The following is a 20,176-nucleotide window of genomic DNA, read 5'->3' as shown; positions in this document are numbered from 1 at the left end:
GTATCCATGTCAATATCCCCAGAGGGGGAGGAAGCAGTTGGCAAACAAATGTAGAAGGCGATCATTACATGTGTAAAAATAAGGTAGATGATGTCCAGCTACCACTACTGAAATTCTGATCAGAAACACAGCAGATGAACACTGATTAAAAAAGGAGAAAAAATGTGGAACAAAACTTCAAATTCTTAAATAATTCAGACTTAATGTACCTATTGAGACTGGAGTAGTCCCTGAGACTATGGCCCTCAGTTGCTCTTCTTGCTACAAGAGAGAATGTACCCTGTTTCTACCTAAAGCCAAATCTTCTACCTGACTTTTCCTATCCCCTCCCACCATTTCAGGAAAACTGAAGCTGGCAAATATCCTGTTTTCTCCTCCAAAAATTCATCATTTTCTTTCCATTGATTTATTCCCAGAGACATTTAATAAGGATAATAATGTTGTTAGCTGTGGTCAAGCCAGTGTTGTTGTTGTGTGCCATTGAGTGGATTCATTGAATTGAAATGATTCCATTGAATTGAAACTACTCCATGAAAAAAAAAAAAAACTCCATGAGTCACCTTTAAACTAAATAAATATTTAGCCCAAATAGTAAAGATTGTCACCCTTGAGTATTGGAGATGTTTTTTATTTTCTATGTAAGAACAGAGGCAACAGCATAGGTGAGAAGGTTGAAGGGCAGGGAGTTTAAGTAAATGGAACTGAAAAAACTAGAAATAACGAGAATGTTGATACAATGTGAAGAATGTTACCAATGTCACTGATCTTTAAGTCTAGAAACTGTGGAACGAGAGCAGGTTTTGCTATATATATTTTCATCAAAAATAAAATTGAATATAAAAAAATATCTGGAAGGACTTTAAAACATCATATACCATGAAATTGTGCTTGAGTCAAATTCAACCAAATATTGGGGGATGGGTGAGTGTGGGTGTGGGGCACAGCCAATAACAGGATAATTATGCTAAATCTAACTCTAAATAAACAGCACATAATTTTTATTCCACCTATCCCCCCTCAAAAACAAACAAACAAACAAAAACAAAAAAGCTCACCAGTTTTTTAATACTCAGTCACATTCAGAACCATTGGTCTGGGAAAAGAAAAGAGGATTTAGGATTGAGTCTTGCCCAAGTTTCCCCATTGACCTTCTAGATAGAGGAGGATAATGCTGCAGAGGAGCCTGGGAAGGAGGTGCTGAAGGAGATGTGGAGAGTGTCAGATAGGTCAACAAAGAAAAATGTAAAGAAGAGCCTGCAGAGTGGTGAGAAGAACAAAGAAGAAACAGTACTTTCTACACTTAGAGACATGAATGCTCTAGAACCCAGGTTGGAGTGAGTTGAGAAGAGAGCAGGAGGTGAGGTGGTTGTTGTTGTTAGGTGCTGTTGATTCGGTTCTGACACACAAAGATACCACGTGCAACAGAACGAAACCCCAGTACTGTGCCATCCACACAATCGCTATGCTTGAGCTCATTGTTGCAGCCACTATGTCAATCCATCTAGTTGAGGGTTTTCTTCTTTTTCACTGACCCTTTATTTTACCAAGCTTGATGTACTTCTCCAGGGATTGATCCCACCTGATAACATGTCGAAAGTATATGATATGTAGTCTTGCCATCCTTGCTTCTAAGAAGCATTCTGGATGTATTTATTCCAAGACAGGTTTGTTTGCTCTTTTGGCAGTCCATGGTATATTCAATATTCTTCTCCAACATCACAATTCAAAGGCGTCAATTCTTGTTTGGTCTTCCTTATTTAATGTCCAGCTTTCACATGCATATGAGGTGATTGAAAACACCATGGCATGGGTCAGGCACACTTTAGCCTTCAAGGTGAAATCTTTGCCCAATGCAATGCGTCATTTGATTTATTGACTGCAGTTTCCATGGGTATTGATTGTGGTTCCAAGTAAAATGAAATCCTTGACAGCTTCAATGTTTTCTATGTTTATCATGATGTTGTTTATTGGTCCAGTTGTGAGTACTTTGGTTTTATTCATGTTGAGGTGTAATCCATACTGAAGGCTGTAGTGTTTGATCTTCATCAGGAAGTACTTCAAGTCCGCTTCACTGTCAGCAAGCAAGGTTGTGTCATCTGCAGAATGCAGGTTGTTAATGAGTGTTCCTTCAATTCTTTTTTTCTTTTCCCTTTTTTCCAATTTTTTAAAATTGTACTTTAGACGAAGGTTTTGCAGAACAAACTAGTTTCTCATTAAACAGTACATACATTGATCTATGATATTGGTTAACCACCCCACTACATGTCAACACTCTCCCTTCTCAACCCTGGTTCCCTATTACCAGCTTTCCTGTTCCCTCCTGCCTTCCAGTCCCTGCCCCAGGGCTGATGTGCCCCTTTAGTCTTGTTTTGTTCCATGGACCTGTTCCATCTTTGGCTGAAGAGTGAATTTCAGGAGTGACTTCATTACTAAACTAAAAGAATGTCCTTGGGCTGTACTCTCAGGGTTCCTCCAGTCTCTGTCAGGCCAGCAAGCCTGGTCTTTCTTTTTGAGTTAGAATTTTGTTCTACATTTTTCTCCAGCTCTGTCTGGAATGCTCTATTGTGATACCTGTCAGAGCAGTAAGTAGTGGTAGCTGGGCACCATCTGGTTTTAGTGGACTCAGTCTGGTGGAGGCCGTGGTAGATGTGGTCCATTAGTCCGTTGGACTAATCTTTCCCTTGTATCTTTAGCTTTCTGTGTTCTTCCTTGCTCCCAAAGGGGTGAGACCAGTGGAATATCCTAGATGGCCACTCACAGGACTTTAAGACCCCAGAAGCTACTCACCAAAGTAGAATGTAGAATATATTCTTTATAAACTATGTTATGCCAATTGAGCTAGATGATCCCTGAGATCATGGTTCCTCAGAGCCCTCAGCCCAGCAATTTGGTCCCTCAGGGAGTTTGGATGTGTCTATGGAGCTACCATGACCTTGCCTTATACAAGTTGTCCTGGCTTTCCCAGTGTTGTGTACTGTCCTGCCCTTCACCAAAGTTTCAACTTATCTATTGTCTATTAAGGGTTTTTCTATCCCCATCCCTCCCCTCCCTCGTAACCACTAAAGATTGTTTCTTTTTGTATGTAAACCTTTTCATGAGTTGCTACAGTAGTGGTCTCATACAAGGTATGTCTTGTTGTGATTGACTCATTTCACTCAACAGAATGCCTTCCAGATTCACCCATGTTATGAGATGCTTCACAGGTTCATCATTGTTCTTTATTGTTGCATAATACTCCATTGTGTGTTTGTACCATAGTTTGTTTATCCATTCATCTGTTGATGGGCCTCTAGGTTGTTTCCATGTTTTTGCTATTGTGAACAATGCTTCAGTGAACATGGGTGTGCATGTGTCTATTTGTGTGATGGCTCTTATTTCTCTAGTATATATTCCTAGGAGTGGGATTGCTCTATTGATCCTATGGTATGTCTATTTCTAGCTTTCTAAGGAAGTGCCATATCGTTTTCCAAAATGGTTGTATCATTTTGCATTCCCACCAGCAGTGCATAAGAGTTCCGATCTCCCTGCAGCCTCCCAAACATTTGTTATTTCCTGTTTTATTGACTTGTGCCAGTAATGCCAGCTTCAGATGGTGTCTCATTTTGGTTTTGATTTGCATTTCTCTAATGGTTAGACATGGAGAGCGTTTCCTCATGTGTCGGTTGACTGCCCGAATGTTTTCTTTGGTGAAGTATCTGTTCATTTCCTTTGCCCGTTTTTTAATTGGATTATTTGTCTTTTTGTTGTAGAGGTGTTGGGTTTTCTTGCAGATTTTAGAGATTAGAGCTTTGTCTGATTTGTAATAGCCAAAACATTTTTTCCCAGTCGTAGGTTCTCTTTCTACTCTTTTAGTGAAGCCTTTTGATGAGCATAAGTGTTTAAGTTTTAGAAGATCCCAGTTATCTAGATCATACTCTGGAGCTTGTGTGTTGGTTGTGGTTTGTATCATGTTAATGCTGGGTATTAGGGCCTCTAGTGTTGATCCTATTTTTTCTTCTATGAACTTCATGGTTTTTGGCTTTATATTTAGGTCTTTGATCCTTTTTGAGTTAGTTTTTGTATATGGTGTGAGGTATGGGTCCTGTTTCATTTTTTTGCAGATGGACATCCAGTTTTGCCAGCATCATTTTTTACAAAGACTGTCTTTTCCCCACTTGATGGACTTTGGGCCCTTGTCAGAGATCAGGTGACCACAGGTGGGTGGATTTACATCTGGGTTCTCAATTCTGTTCCACTGGTCAACGTATCTGTCATACCAGTACCAGGCTGTTTTGACTACTGTAGCTGTATAGTAGGTTCTGAGGTCAGGTAGTGCAAGTCCTCCTACTGTATTCTTCTTCTTCAGTAGTGCTTTACTTATCCAGGGCTTCTTCCCTGTCCATATTAAGTTAGTGGTAAGTTTTTCCATCTCTTTAAAGAATGTTGTTGGTATTTGGATAGGTATTGCTTTGTATTTGTAAGTTGCTTTGGGTAGAATTGTCATTTTCACAATGTTGAGTCTACCTATCCATGAGCACGGTATGTTTTTCCATTTATGTAGATCTCTTGTTTTCTTGAAGTAGTGTTTTGTACTTTTCATTGCATAGGTCTTTTACATCCCTGGTTAGATTTATTCCCAAGTATCTTATTTTTTTAGGGGCTATTATAAATGTTAATGTTTTCCTGATTTCCTTTTCATCATTCTCTTTATTGGTGATAGGAATCTGACTGATTTTTGTATGTCCATCTTGTCCATCTTGTCCTACTTGTCCTACTCTGCTGAATCTATTACTTCCAGGAGTTTTCTCATGGAATCTTTTGGGTTTTCTAGGTATAGTATCATATTATCTGCAAATAGGGACAGTTTAACTTCTTCATTACTAATTTGGATACCTTTAATCCTTTTTGTTGCCTTATTGCTCTAGCTAGGGCTTCCAACACAATGTTGATTAGGAGTAGTGATAAAGGGCATCCTTCTCTTGTTCCTGTTCTCAAGGGGAATGTTTTTCAGCCTCTCTCCATTAAGAATGAAGTTGGCTGTTGGTTTTGCATAGATGCCCTTTATTATGTTGAGAAATTTCCCTTCTATACCTATTTTATTGAGAGTTTTTATCACAAACTGATGTTGGACTTTGTCCAATGCCTTTTCTCCATCAATTGATATGACCATGTGATTCTTTTCTTTCATTTTATTTTATGTGGTGGATTATGTTAATTTATTTTCTATTGCTGAACCATCCTTGCATAGCTGGTATAAATCCTACTGGGTCGTGGAGTATCATTTTTTTTATATGCTCCTGAATTCTTTTGGTTAGAATTTTGTTGAGAATTTTTGCATCTATATTCACGAGAGATGTTATTGTTGTCAGGTGCCGTCGAGTTGGTTCCAACTCATAGCAACCCTATGTGCAACAGAACGAAACACTGCCCAATCCTGCACCATCCTTACAATCGTTGCTATGCTTGACCCCATTGTTGCAGCCACTGTGTCAATCCACCTCGTTGAGGTTCTTCCTCTTTTCCGCTGACCCTGTACTTTGCCAAGCATGCCAGAGACTGATCCCTCCTGACAACATGTCCAAAGTACGTAAGACACACTCTTGCCATCCTTGCTTCTAAGGAGCATTCTGGTTGTACTTCTTCCAAGACAGATTTATTCGTTCTTCTGGCAGTCCATAGTATATTCAATATTCTTCGCCAACACCACAATTGAAAGTCATCAATTCTTCTTTGGTCTTCCTTATTCATTGTCCAGCTTTCACATGCATATGATGAGATTGAAAATACCATGGCTTGGGTCAGGTGAACCTTAGTCTTCAAGGTGACATCTTTGCTTTTCAACACTTTAAAGGGGTCCTTTGCAGCAGATTTACCCAAAGCAATGCATCTTCTGATTTCTTGACTGCCGCTTCCATGGCTATTGATTGTGGATCCAAGTAAAATGAAATCCTTGACAACTTCAATCTTTTCTCTGTTTATCATGATGTTGCTCATTGGTCCAGTTGTGAGGATCTTTGTTTTCTTTATGTTGAGGTGCAATCCATACTGAAGGCTGTAGTCTTTGACATTCATTAGTAAGTGCTTCAAGTCCTCTTCACTTTCAGCAAGCAAGGTTGTGTCATCTGCATAACGCAGGTTGTTAATGAGTCTTCCTCCAATCCTGATGCCCCATTCTTCTTTATATAGTCCAGCTTCTCGTATTATTTGCTCAGCATACAGATTGAATAAGTATGGTGAAAAAATACAACCCTGACGCACACCTTTCCTGACTTTAAACCAATCAGTATCCCCTTGTTCTGCCTGAACAACTGCCTCTTGATCTATGTAAAGGCTACTCATGAGCAAAATTAAGTGTTCTGGAATTCCCATTCTTCTCATTGTTATCCATAATATATTATGATCCATACAGTCAAACGCCTTTGCATACTGACTAAAACACAGGTAAACATCCTTCTGGTACTCTCTGCTTTCAGCCAGGATCCATGTGACATCAGCAATGATATTCCTGGTTCCACGTCCTCTTCTGGAACTGGCCTGAATTTCTGGCAGTTCCCTGTCAATATGCTGCTGCAGCCATTTTTGAAGGATCTTCAGCAAAATTTTGCTTGCTTGTGATATTGATGATATTGTTCTATAATTTCCACATTCAGTTGGATCACCTTTCTTGAGAATAGGCATAAATATGGATCTCTTCCTGTCAGTTGGCCAGGAAGCTGTCTTCCAAATTTCTTGGCATAGATGAGTGAGCACTTCCAGCGCTGCATCTGTTTGTTGAAACATCTCAATTGATATTCCATCAATTCCTGGAGATTTGATGCATTGAACACTGGTGACTGAAGACCAGATGAGTTGTGGAATGACATCAAGGACATCATCCATGAAGAAAGCAAGAGGTCATTGAAAAGACAGGAAAGAAAGAAAAGACCAAGATGGATGTCAGAGGAGACTCTGAAACTTGCTCTTGAATGTTGAGCAGCTAAAGCAAAAGGAAGAATTAATGAAGTAAAAGAACTGAACAGAGGATTTCAAAGGGCAGCTGGAGAAGACAAAATAAAATATAGTGACATGTGCAAAGAGCTGGAGATAAAAAACCAAAAGGGAAGAACACGCTCAGTATTACTCAAGCTGAAAGAGCTGAAGAAAAAATTCAAGCCTCAAGTTGCAATAGTGAAGGATTCTATGGGGAAAATATTAAATGATGCAGGAAGCATCAAAAGAAGATGGAAGGAATGCACAGAGTCAGTATACCAAGAAGAATTAGTCGATGTTCAACCATTTCAAGAGGTGGCATATGATCAGGAACCGATGGTACTGAAGGAAGAAGTCCAAGCTGCTCTGAAGGCATTGGTGAAAAACAGGGCTCCAGGAATTGATGGATATATTGTTTTTTTCATGAGAGATATTGGTCTGTAATTTACTTTGTTTGTGGTGACTTTGCCTGGTTTTGGTATCAGGGTCATGGTGGCTTCATACGACGAATTTGGAAATATCGCTTCCTTTTCTATTTTCTGAAATAGTTTGACTAGCACTGGTGTAAGCTCTTCTCTGAATGTTTGGTAGAATTCTCCAGTGAAGCCCTCTGGGGCCAAGGTTTTTTTTTTTTTTTGGTGGGAGTTTTTTTTTTTTTTTTATTACCTTTTCAATCTCTTATTATGGGTCCGTTTAGATTTTCAACATTATTTTGTGTTAGTTTGGGTAGGTAGTGTGTTTCTAGAAATTTGTCCATTTCTTCTAGGTTTCCAAATTTGTTAGAATGTAGATTTTCTTAATTCTCTGGTACAATCCTTTTTATTACCATTGGGTGTGTTTTGATGTCCCCCATTTCATTTCTTATTTGGGTTATTTGCATCCTCTCGTGTTTTTCTTTCGTCATTTTGGCCAGTGGTTTGTTGATTTTTTTGATCCTTTCAAAAAAGCAACTTTTGGTTTTGTTGACTCTTTCTATTGTTTTTCTACTCTCTGTTTCATTTATTTCTGCTCTGGTTTTTATTACTTTCTTTCTTCTGGTGGCTGTGTTTCTTTTGCTGTTCTCTTTCTATTTGTTCATGTTGTGTAGCTAATGTTTTGATTTTTTCTCTTCTTTTTTTGATATGTGCATCTATTGCTATAAATTGACCTCTGAGAACTGCTTTTGGTGTGTCCCAAAGGTTTTGGTATGACGTATTTTCATTCTCGTTTGATTGTAGGAATTTTTTGATTCTGTATTTAATTAATTTTATTAGCCAGTGGTTTTTAAGCAGGGTGTTTTTCAGTTTCCATGTAATTAATTTTTTTTCCTTACTCTTCCTGTTGTTAATTTCTACTTTGATGTCATTGTGGTCAGAGAAGATACTTTGTATTATCTCAATGTTTTGGATTTTGTTGAAGGTTGCTCTGTGTCCTAAGATGTAGTGTATTCTGGAGATCATTCCATGTGTGTTGGTAAAGACTGGACTTCGTAGATGTTGGGTGTAGTGCTTATTTATGTCTATGAGGTCACGTTGGCTGATTGTGCTCTTTAGCTGTTTTGTATCTTTGTTGAGTTTCCTTCTAGATGTTCTATCCTTTACTGAGAGTGATGTGTTGAAGTCTCGTACTATTATTGCAGAACTGTTAATTTCTCTTTTCAGTGCTGTTAGAGTTTGTTTTATGTATTTTGGAGCCCTGTCACTGGGTGTGTAGATGTTTATTATGGTTAAGTCTTTGTGATGGATCATATCTTTAATCATTATATAGTGCCCTTCTTTTTCTTTTATGGTGAATTTTGTTGTAAAATCTATTTTATCTGAGATTAGTATTGGCACCCCTGCTGTTTTTTGGTAGTTATTTACTTGATATATTTTTTCCATCCTTTGATTTTTAATAAATTTACATCTTTGTATCTAAGGTGTGTCTGTTGTAGACAGCGTATTGATGGATCCTGTTTTTTTTTTTTCTTTATCCATTCTGTCACTCTGTGTATATTTATGGGTGCATGCAGGCCACTTACGTTCAGTGTATTGATAGGTGTGAGTTTATTGCTGTCTTCTTTGTACTGCTTTTTTTTTGTGTGTGGTGGTAATCTTTTCTTTGTTCCTCTTACCCTCCTCTGCTGAGTTCCTTATGTTTGTGGATTTCTTTTTCATTTCTTTTGTTTTTGTAGATTTTTTTTTTTAATTGAGATTTTATGTTTTTCTTGTTTATTTTGATGAATACATTTGTTAACATTCTTTGTGGTTACCTTGAAATTTACCCTTATCCACCTAGGTTTGAACCAGTCTACTATTACTTGGTATATTGCCTTGCCTTCTTCTCCATTATAAAGTTCTGTACCTACACCATTTATTCCTTCTTTTATTGTTCTGACATCTTCATTTACAGATTAACCTCTCTGATTCCATGTTGTAATGCTTTTGGTTTTGGGTAGTCCTTGAGAGTTCATTTCCTAGGTTGATATCTAGGGTACAACCTTGCATCCTAGATTCAGGCTGTGGTCTGATGTCGTTTGTTCTTAGACTGAAGGACTCCCTTTAATAATTCTTATATGTTTGGTTTAGTTTTTATATATTTCCTTAATTTCTGTTTATCTGTAAATGCCCTAATTTCACCATCATATTTGAATGAGAGTTTTGCAGGATATTTTATTCTCGGTTGGCAATTTTTTTCTTTCAAAGTTTTATAATGTCATTCCATTGTCTTCTTGCCTGCATGGTTTCTGCCAAATAATCAGAGTTTAGTCTTATTTTTTCTCCTCTGTATGTGACTTTTTGTTATTCTCTAGCTGCCCTTGGGATTCTTTCTTTGTCTTTAGTGAGTGTGACTATGATATATCTTGGTGATTTTCTTTTGGGGTCTATACTACGCTGGGTTTGTTGATCCTCTTGGATGGTCAGTTTTTCATCTTTCATGACATTAGGTAAGCTTTCTGTCTGCTATTCTCCAATGATCCTCTGTGTTTTCCATTTCCTCTCGCTGTTCTGGAACTCTGATCACTCCCAAATTTTTGCTTTTGATTGTATCCCACATAATTCTCAGGGTTTCTTCATTTTTCTTCATTCTTTTTTCTGATTTTTCCTCAAACAGGATTGTATCCAATTGTTTGTCTTTAATTTCACTGATTCTGCCTTCCATCATTTCAAACCTCCTCAGCCCGTTACTGTCCATTTCTGAAGTCTTGTTGTTCATCTTTTGGATTTCTAGTTTTTTGTTTTTTTTTTTGCATGATTTCTAGTTGTGAATTTATTTTGTTTTTTTTTCCTTTTTTTGTCTGTATTTTCTATGAATTTCTCTGCCTTTTCCAAAAATTTGTCTTTTTTTTCCTCATTTTTGTCTGCTTTTTGCTTCAACTCTTGAGTAGCTCTGAATATTAGAGATTTGAATTCCCTGGCAGGTAGTTCTACTGCCTTTTCATCTACTGGAAAGTCATCTGGTGTTTTATTTTGGATACCTACTGAAACCATCTTGTCCTGTTTTTTTATACATTTTGATATTGTCTGCTGTTTTTGAGACATTCAGTAGTTGTTTTCTTTGTTTCTTGATTGTAGATTTGTTTGTTTTATCCTGATTTTGTTGTTTTATTTGGTTATGTCTGAGTAAGGTGGCTATGCTTTCATTGTTGTTTGCTCATCTGTAGTGGTGATACTTTTTTCACCTCCTTGTCTAATAGACAGGGCCAGTCACTCAGCTATGGTGCAGCAGGGCAGGTCCACCTGAAAGAGGGGCTGGGATGGGTTGTTTGTGGCATGTACTATGACCATCAGGGCCAGCCAGGCATCAGTGCCAGGCAACTTCTGATAGGGTGTGCCTGTGCAGCTCAGAGGTGTGATGTTAAGCGTATGGTGCAGGTAGGCAGGAAAGAGGGGGGATGTTGTGATTTATGGAGCTAATATGGATATGGGAAAGAGGAGAGAGAAACAGGAGCCAAAAACAAACAAACAATGAAAAAAAAAGTGTAAAGGGAGCTTACCATTGGAGCGGAGAGATGAGAAACCGAGAAATGGAGAAAAGGAAAAAGAAAAAAAAAACTAGATAAAAATTTGAAAAAAAAAAAAAAAAAGAAGAAAGAAAAAGCCTCCAGGGGTCCCGCCGGTGTCAGACCAGGGAAGTCTCCCAGGCTCTGTGGCATAGCCTGGCTAGAGGGGGTATAGATGTCATTCAACACCAGTTATCCAGGAGATGGGAGAAGAAGTATAGACAAACAAGAACTGAGAAATGAAGAAAGAAAGAGAAAAAGAGAGAAGAAAAAAATAAATGCCCCCAGGGATCCTGTTTGCCTAACTGTGCAGAATGGGGTGTGGCTCCTAAGCCATGCAGTGCAGCCCAGCTAGAAAAAGGGACTCTCAAGTGTGAAAAGAGGAAGAAAACAAACAGAACAAAGCAAAGCAAAGCAAAACAAAACAAGGAAAAAGAAAAAAAAAATCTCCAGGGATCCCACCAGCGTGGTGTTGCCGGTCAGGGGAGTGGTTCCCCAGTTGAGCAGGGCTTCACATCCTTTCAAGAAGAAGCAAAGATGGCACATGGAGTCAGGTATTCCAGAGAAAGGAAGGGGAGTTGGTGGGAGGCATGGAAGAAACCAAAAGGGGCAGAAAGGAGCAACACCAGCTCAGGGACCTGGCCTGTATGGTCAGGGCAAATTCAAGCGGCCCCGGGTGGAAGCAGTTGCCTCCTGGCCAAGAGACTGTGGCTGGTGGGAAGGAGAGGAGGCCGAAGGGGGCGGGGAAGAAAGGTGGGGTTAAGAATGAGTATATTGCTCATTGCCAGGTGCTCTGTCTCCTGCTGGGAACTTTCAGAAGCTGCTTTTCTGTACTCCCTGCCTGCTGATCTGTGATGTGCGTGGGGTGAATCCAAGTGGCACAGATGCTGCACTTCCGGCTGGCCGAGCCGCCACAGCCAGCCAGGAAGCTTGAAGGTAGAGCAGTGAAGAGAGGATGGAGGGTGGGAAAGCATGTATTGCTGGTTGCCGGGTACTCTGTCTCCTGCTGGGAGCTCCATAAAGCTGCTTTCCTGTGCTCCCAGTTAGCCAGTCTCTGACAGGAGTCCAAGATTGTGAATCCCTACTGCATTTTTTTTACTGCATTAGCTGATAAGGAACCTTGCATCTCTCCTTGCTCTCCATTCTCTTTCAGTTTCTTATTCCATTCCATGTTTGGCTGAGTTCTTTACCTCTTCGTTTGACACTTTGGGTTCCAGGAATGACGTTTGTCTCTGTTGTACTCAGTTTTTCAGGTCTTTGCTGTGGAGGGACAATGTGGTCCTTCTGTCTATGGGGCCGTGTTGGCTGGAAGCTTCTCCTTCATCATTTAATAGTTTCCCCTTAGAATCTTTCAATATTGCAACTCAAGGCTTGAATTTTTTCTTCAGCTCTTTCAGCTTGAGAAATGCCGAGTGTTTGAGAAATGTTGAGGCGGTGAAGTAAGGAAGGTAAATACATAGATTGTACTTTTAAGCAGTTTGCTTTGAAAGGGAGGAGAGATGGAGCTGTGATTGGAGAGAGGGGTGAGGTGAAGTGTTTTTGGAGGTCAGTACAGATTTGAAGGTGCTTAAGCAGTGGCTTAAGAATTGGCTGCCAACCAAAAGGTTGGCAGTTCAAATCCATCGGCCACTCTTTGGAAATCCTACACTGTCCTATGGGGCCACTATGACTCAGAGTAGATTTGAAGGCAATGTGGTTTTTTTTTTTTTATTAACTTGATAAGGATCCCTGTGTGGCAATGGTTAAGTGTCCGTCTGCTAACTGGAAGGTCAGCAGTTTGAACCCACCAGCAGCGGGCTATGGGAGAAAAGACCTGACAAACTTGCTGTAAAGATTACAGCCTAGGAAATCCTAGGGGACAATTCTGTCTGTCTTATAGGGTCACTATGAGTTGAAATTGACTCAGTGGCACACAACAACATTGGCCTGATGGCAACTAACAACATCATTATCCTTATTAAATGTCTCTGGGAATAAGTCAGTGGAAAGAAAATGATGAATTTTCAGAAGAGGAAAAAGGATATTTGGCAGCTTAAGTTTTCCTGAGAGGATGGGAGGGTATAGGAAAGGACAGGTAGGGGATTTGGCTTCAGGTAGAAGGAGGGTACATTCTCTCTTGTAACAAGAAGGAAGGAAGAGGGTGAGTGGAGATGTAGTTTAGTTTGTAGGTTTGAGGGTAGAAAGTTAAGGCAGTTACTGTCTGGTAGTTTCAATTTCTCAGTTTCTAATTTCTCTGTGAAATAGGGGGCAAGGTCAGTGGCTGACCGGGAGGACAGCTTGTGGAGAATGAAGAAGACTTACAGCAGAGCTTCTGAACACTGGGAGACCCACTGCAGCCACCCCACGCAGATCACACTCTTCAAGCCAGGTTATCATCCTCCCAGGGAGGCCTTACTATGATCCTGCAAATTTAAGCAAATATCTCTATTGTTGTCTCTTATTGCTGCTATGGAAAATGAAAAGACAAGGAGAAAAGGGAAATTACTCATTTTTAAAGGCTTGTGACAATAAAATTGTGTAGAAACATCTTTAAAGTGGGTGAAATAAAAAAAAATTTTTGGTAAGAATTTTTTAAAAGTTATTTAATTAATTTTTTTGCTAAGAATATACACAGCAAAAACATACACCGATTCAAGTTTCTACATGTACATTGACATTGATAACATTCTTCGAATTGTGCAGCCATTCTCCCCATCCCTTTCTGAGTTGTTCCTTCCCCATTAACACAAACTCATTGCCCCTAAGGTTCCTGTCTAATCTTTCTAGTTGCTCTTGCCAATTTGTTCCCATATAGATAGTTCTTAAAAAAGCATTATGCTGGAGGCGGAGCCAAGATGGCGGAATAGACAGATGCTTCCGTCGAGCCCTCTTTACAACAAAGACCTGAAAAAACAAGTGAAACCAGTACACTTGTGACAAGCTGGGAGCCCTGAGCATCAAAGGCAAGCTTAGACAACGAACTGAGAGGCAGGGGGAGGAAGAAGCCGTTCTGAAGTGGAGAGGAGTTACCGGACCTGAATTGCGGGGAGCTGTCAGACACCATTCCTGGAGTGGTGGCAGCGGCGGTGGCGGCAGACTGGTACTAACGTTCAGCTGCAGTTTCCTCAGGGAGAAGCAGCCAGCCACACAGCTCACTTACACCTCTGGAACCTGAGGAGAACGGCACTCTTGGCAAAAGCTAAGTACTTGCGTATATTTTACCGTGCTCCCCCCCCCACCACCAAGCCAGCTTCAGCAGCTGAATCCCTGGACCTGAGATAGACCCTGGTGAGCACCTAGAGCTGTCCTTCTGGCCTTGGGGAAGGAAAAAATTTGCAACTGGGGGGAAAAGATAATTTGTTAGCTCCATTAACCAGGGGAGCTCAGGACACAAGAGGACCCTATCCAGGCACAAACTGTCCATGGACTTTGAGGACCTTTCCCTTCTGCATGGACCTGTGTGGGCCTATTTCAGGAGAATAGGCCCTTGTTGGCAAACTCCAACCATTTCAGCTGTATGGTGGAAAGGTGGGTGTTTGACGTTTGACATTGCTTTGCCTATTAAACAAGGTCCTCACCTACCCACAACAGGGACCAAAGGACTGGTAGCCCCACTCAGGTCACCCAGCATCCTGCGACAGTGGTCCAAAGATAACTGGTACCTCCCAGTCCTTACAACAAAAACTTTGGTGCCCATGGTCCCTCTGCAGAACCCACCCACCAGCAGGCTCTAGGGAACAGAGACGCATTTTCCTCAGAGACACTTGGGAGTCAGTTCTCAGCCTCTTGCCTTGTTCAGAGCATGAACCCCTGCTGCAATCAGATACCGGTAAATACGTCAATCACCCCTGCCCCTCTAAGACTGTAGGACAGAGCCTGTACCACACACTTGATGCTCAGCTATCTGGAAACCTGCGCTGAATTCATACAAGAAAACTGAATGGACTCCTAGACTGATATACCTGATAACAGCTCTAGCCAGCTGGGGACAGAAGACCAGAGCTCCAAAGGCAAAAATAATCAACCTAGCTCACTCAAGCAACCCATAGGGGTATACCAAAACAAAACAAAGCAAGTAGCTATGACACAGTAAGCAAGCATAAACTAATACAGTATCTTATAGTTGGCTAGGAGACAACAGTCAATATCAAGTCACATAAAGAAACAGGCCATGATCACCTCAACAGGCTCTCAAAACAAAGAATCCAGGGACCTTTTAGATGAAAGTGCATTCCTGGAATTACCAGATGCAGAGTACAAAAGTTTAATATACAGAACCCTTCAAGACTTCAGGAAGGAAATCAGGCAATGTGCAGAATAAGCCAAGAAACACACAAATAAAGCAACTGAAGAAATTAGAAAAATTATTCAGGGACATAATGCAAAGTTTTTTTTTTTTTTTATTAACTTTTATTGAGCTTCAAGTGAACGTTTACAAATCAAGTCAGACTGTCACATATACGTTTATATACACCTTACTCTGTACTCCCACTTGCTCTCCACCTAATGAGTCAGCCCTTCCAGTCTCTCCTTTCGTGACAATTTTGCCAGCTTCCAACTCTCTCTATCCTCCCATCCCCCCTCCAGACAGGAGATGCCAACACAGTCTCAAGTGACCACTTGATATAATTAGCTCACTCTTCATCAGCATCTCTCACCTACCCACTGTCCAGTCCCTTTCATGTCTGATGAGTTGTCTTCGGGGATGGTTCCTGTCCTGGGCCAACAGAAGGTTTGGGGACCATGACCGCCGGGATTCCTCTAGTCTCAGTCAGACCATTAAGTATGGTCTTTTTATGTGAATTTGGGGTCTGCATCCCACTGATCTCCTGCTCCCTCAGGGGTTCTCTGTTGCACTCCCTGTCAGGGCAGTCGTCAATTGTGGCCGGGCACCAACTAGTTCTTCTGGTCTCAGGATGAAATAGGTCTCTGGTTCATGTGGCCCTTTCTGTCTCCTGGGCTCTTAGTTGTCGTGTGGCCTTGGTGTTCTTCATTCTCCTTTGCTCCAGGTGGGTTGAGACCCATTGATGCATCTTAGATGGCCGCTTGTTAGCATTTAAGACCCCAGACGCCACATTTCAAAGTGGGATGCAGAATGTTTTCATAATAGAATTATTTTGCCAATTGACTTAGAAGTCCCCTGAAACCATGTTCCCCAGACCCCCGTGCTTGCTCCGCTGACCTTTGAAGCATTCATTTTATCCCGGAAACTTCTTTGCTTTTGGTCCAGTCCAGTTGAGCTGACCTTCCATGTATTGAGTGTTGTCCTTCCGTTCACCTAAAGGAGTTCTTATCTACTAATTAATCAGTAAAAAACCCTCTCCCATCCTCCCTCCTTCCCTCCCTCATAACCACAGAAGTATGTGTTCTTCTCTGTTTATACTATTTCTCAAGATCTTATAATAGTGGTCTTATACAATATTTTTCCTTTTGCCTCTGACTAATTTCGCTCAGCATAATGCCTTCCAGGTTCCTCCATGTTATGAAATGTTTCATAGAATCGTCACTATTCTTTATCGATGTGTAGTATTCCATTGTGTGAATATATCACAATTTATTTAACCATTCATCCACTGATGGACACCTTGGTTGCTTCCAGCTTTTTGCTATTGTAAACAGAGCTGCAATAAACATGGGTGTGCATATATCTGTTTGTGTGAAGGCTCTTATTTCTCTAGGGTATATTCCGAGGAGTGGGATTCCTGGGTTGTATGGTAGTTCTATTTCTAACTGTTTAAGATAACGCCAGATAGATTTCCAAAGTGGTTGTACCATTTGACATTCCCACCAGCAGTGTATGAGAGTTCCAATCTCTCCGCAGCCTCTCCAACATTTATTATTTTGTGTTTTTTGGATTAATGCCAGCCTTGTTGGAGTGACATGGAATCTCATCGTGGTTTTAATTTGCATTTCTCTTATGGCTAATGATCGAGAGCATTTTCTCATGTATCTGTTAGCTGCCTGAATATCTTCTTTAGTGAAGTGCGTGTTCATCTCCTTTGCCCACTTCTTGATTGGGTTGTTTGTCTTTTTGTGGTTGAGTTTTGACAGAATCATATAGATTTTAGAGATCAGGCGCTGGTCTGAGATGTCATAGCTGAAAATTCTTTCCCAGTCTGTAGGTGGTCTTTTTACTCTTTTGGTGAAGTCTTTAGATGAGCATAGGTGTTTGATTTTTAGGAGCTCCCAGTTATCTGGTTTCTCTTCGTCATTTTTGGTAATGTTTTGTATTCTGCTTATGCCTTGTATTAGGGCTCCTAACGTCCCTATTTTTCCTTCCATGATCTTTATCATTTTAGTCTTTATGTTTAGGTCTTTGATCCACTTGGAGTTCGTTTTTGTGCTTGATGTGAGGTATGGATCCTGTTTCATTTTTTTGCAAAAGGATATCCAGTTATGCCAGCACCATTTGTTAAAAAGACTATCTGTTCCCCAATTAACTGACTCTGAGCCTTTGTCAAATATCAGCTGCTCGTATGTGGATGGATTATATCTGGGTTCTCAATTCTGTTCCACTGGTCTACGTGCCTGTTGTTGTACCAGTACCAGGCTGTTTTGACTACTGTGGCTGTGTAATAGGTTCTGAAATCAGGTAGAGTGAGGCCTCCCACTTTCTTCTTCTTTTTCAGTAATGCTTTGCTTATCTGAGGCTTCTTTCCCTTCCATATGAAGTTGGTGATTTTTTTCTCTATCACCTTAAAAAATGACATTGGAATTTGGATCGGAAGTGCATTGTATGTATAGATGGCTTTTGGTAGAATAGACATTTTTACTATGTTAAGTCTTCCTATCCATGAGCAAGGTATGTTTTTCCACTTAAGTATGTCCTTTTTAATTTCTTGTAGTAGTGCTTTGTAGTTTTCTTTGTATAGGTCTTTTACATCTTTGTTAAGATTTATTCCTAAGTATTTTATCTTCTTGGTGGCTACTGTGAATGGTATTGATTTGGTGATTTCCTCTTCAATGTTCTTTTTGTTGATGTAGAGGAATCCAAGTGATTTTTGTATGTTTATCTTATAACCTGAGACTAGGCCAAACTCTTCTATTAGTTTCAGTTGTTTTCTGGTGGATTCGTTGGGGTTTTCTGTGTGTAGGATCATGTCATCTGCAAATAGAGATAATTTTACTTCCTCTTTGCCAATCGGATGCCCTTTATTTCTTTGTCTAGCCTAATTGCTCTGGCTAGGACTTCTAGCACAATGTTGAATAAGAGTGGTGATAAAGGGCATCCTTGTCTGGTTCCCGTTCTCAAGGGAAATGCTTTCAGGTTCTCTCCATTTAGAGTGATGTTGGCTGTTGGCTTTGCATAGATGCCCTTTATTATGTTGAGGAATTTTCCTTCAATTCCTATTTTGGTGAGAGTTTTTATCATAAATAGGTGTTGGACTTTGTCAAATGCCTTTTCTGCATCAATTGGTAAGATCATGTGGTTTTTGTCTTTTGTTTTATTTGTGTGGTGGATTACATTAATGGTTTTTCTAATATTAAACCAGCCTTGCATACCTGGTATAAATCCCACTTGGTCGTGGTGAATTATTTTTTTGAAATGTTGTTGAGTTCTATTGGCTAGAATTTTGTTGAGGATTTTTGCAGCTATGTTCATGAGGGATATAGGTCTGTAATTTTCTTTTTTTGTAATATCTTTACCTGGTTTTGGTATCAGGGAGATGGTGGCTTCATAGAATGAGTTGGGTAGTATTCCGTCATTTTCTATGCTTTGAAATACCTTCAGTAGTAGTGGTGTTAACTCTTCTCTGAAAGTTTGGTAGAACTCTGCAGTGAAGCCGTCCGGGCCAGGGCTTTTTTTTGTTGGGAGTTTTTTGATTACCGTTTCAATCTCTTTTTTTGTTATGGGTCTATTTAGTTGTTCTACTTCTGAATGTGTTAGTTTAGGTAGGCAGTGTTTTTCCAGGAATTCATCCATTTCTTCTAGGTTTGCAAATTTGTTAGAGTACAATTTTTCGTAATAATCTGATATGATTCTTTTAATTTCAGTTGGGTCTGTTATGATGTGGTCCTTCTCGTTTCTTATTCGGGTTATTTGTTTCCTTTCCTGTATTTCTTTAATCAGTCTAGCCAATGGTTTATCAATTTTGTTAATTTTTTCAAAGAACCAGCTTTTGGCTTTGTTAATTCTTTCAATTGTTTTTCTGTTCTCTAATTCATTTAGTTCAGCTCTAATTTTTATTATTTGTTTCCTTCTGGTGCCTGATGGATTCTTTTGTTGCTCACTTTCTATTTGTTCAAGTTGTAGGGACAGTTCTCTGATTTTGGCTCTTTCTTCTTTTTGTATGAGTGCATTTATCGATATAAATTGGCCTCTGAGCACTGCTTTTGCTGTGTCCCAGAGGTTTTGATAGGAAGTATTTTCATTCTCGTTGCATTCTATGAATTTCCTTATTCCCTCCTTGATGTCTTCTATAACCCAGTCTTTTTTCAGGAGGGTATTGTTCATTTTCCAAGTATTTGATTTCTTTTCCCTAGTTTTTCTGTTATTGATTTCTAGTTTTATTGCCTTGTGGTCTGAGAAGATGCTTTGTAATATTTCGATGTTTTGGATTCTGCAAAGGTTTGTTTTATGACCTAATATGTGGTCTATTCTAGAGAATGTTCCATGTGCGCTAGAAAAAAAAGTATATTTTGCAGCAGTTGGGTGGAGAGTTCTGTATAAATCAATGAGGTCAAGTTGGTTCATTGTTGTAATTAGGTCTTCCGTGTCTCTATTGAGCTTCTTACTGGATGTCCTGTCCTTCTCTGAAAGTGGTGTGTTGAAGTCTCCTACTATAATTGTGGAGGTGTGTATCTCACTTTTCAGTTCTGTTAAAGTTTGATTTATGTATCTTGCAGCCCTGTCATTGGGTGCATAAATATTTAATATGGTTATATCTTCCTGATCAATTGTCCCTTTTATCATTATGTAGTGTCCTTCTTTATCCTTTGTGGTGGATTTAAGTCTAAAAAAGAAGAGTAACAATATTAATTTCTGACAAAAGTCTATTTTGTCAGAAATTAATATTGTTACTCCTGTTCTTTTTTGCTTATTGTTTGCTTGATATATTTTTTTCCATCCTTTGAGTTTTAGTTTGTTTGTGTCTCTAAGTCTAAGGTGTGTCTCTTGTAGGCAGCACATAGACGGATCGTGTTTCTTTATCCAGTCCGAGAATCTCTGTCTCTTTATTGGTGCATTTAGTCCATTTACATTCAGCGTAATTATAGATAAATAAGTGTTTAGTGTTGTCATTTTGATGCCTTTTTATGTGTGTTGTTGACATTTTCATTTTTCCACAT

This window comes from Loxodonta africana, chromosome 14 (genome assembly GCF_030014295.1).
Source record: "Loxodonta africana isolate mLoxAfr1 chromosome 14, mLoxAfr1.hap2, whole genome shotgun sequence".
Taxonomy (NCBI): Eukaryota; Metazoa; Chordata; class Mammalia; order Proboscidea; family Elephantidae; genus Loxodonta; species Loxodonta africana.
The sequence above is the reverse complement of the archived record's forward strand: the minus strand, read 5'-3'. Positions refer to the sequence as shown.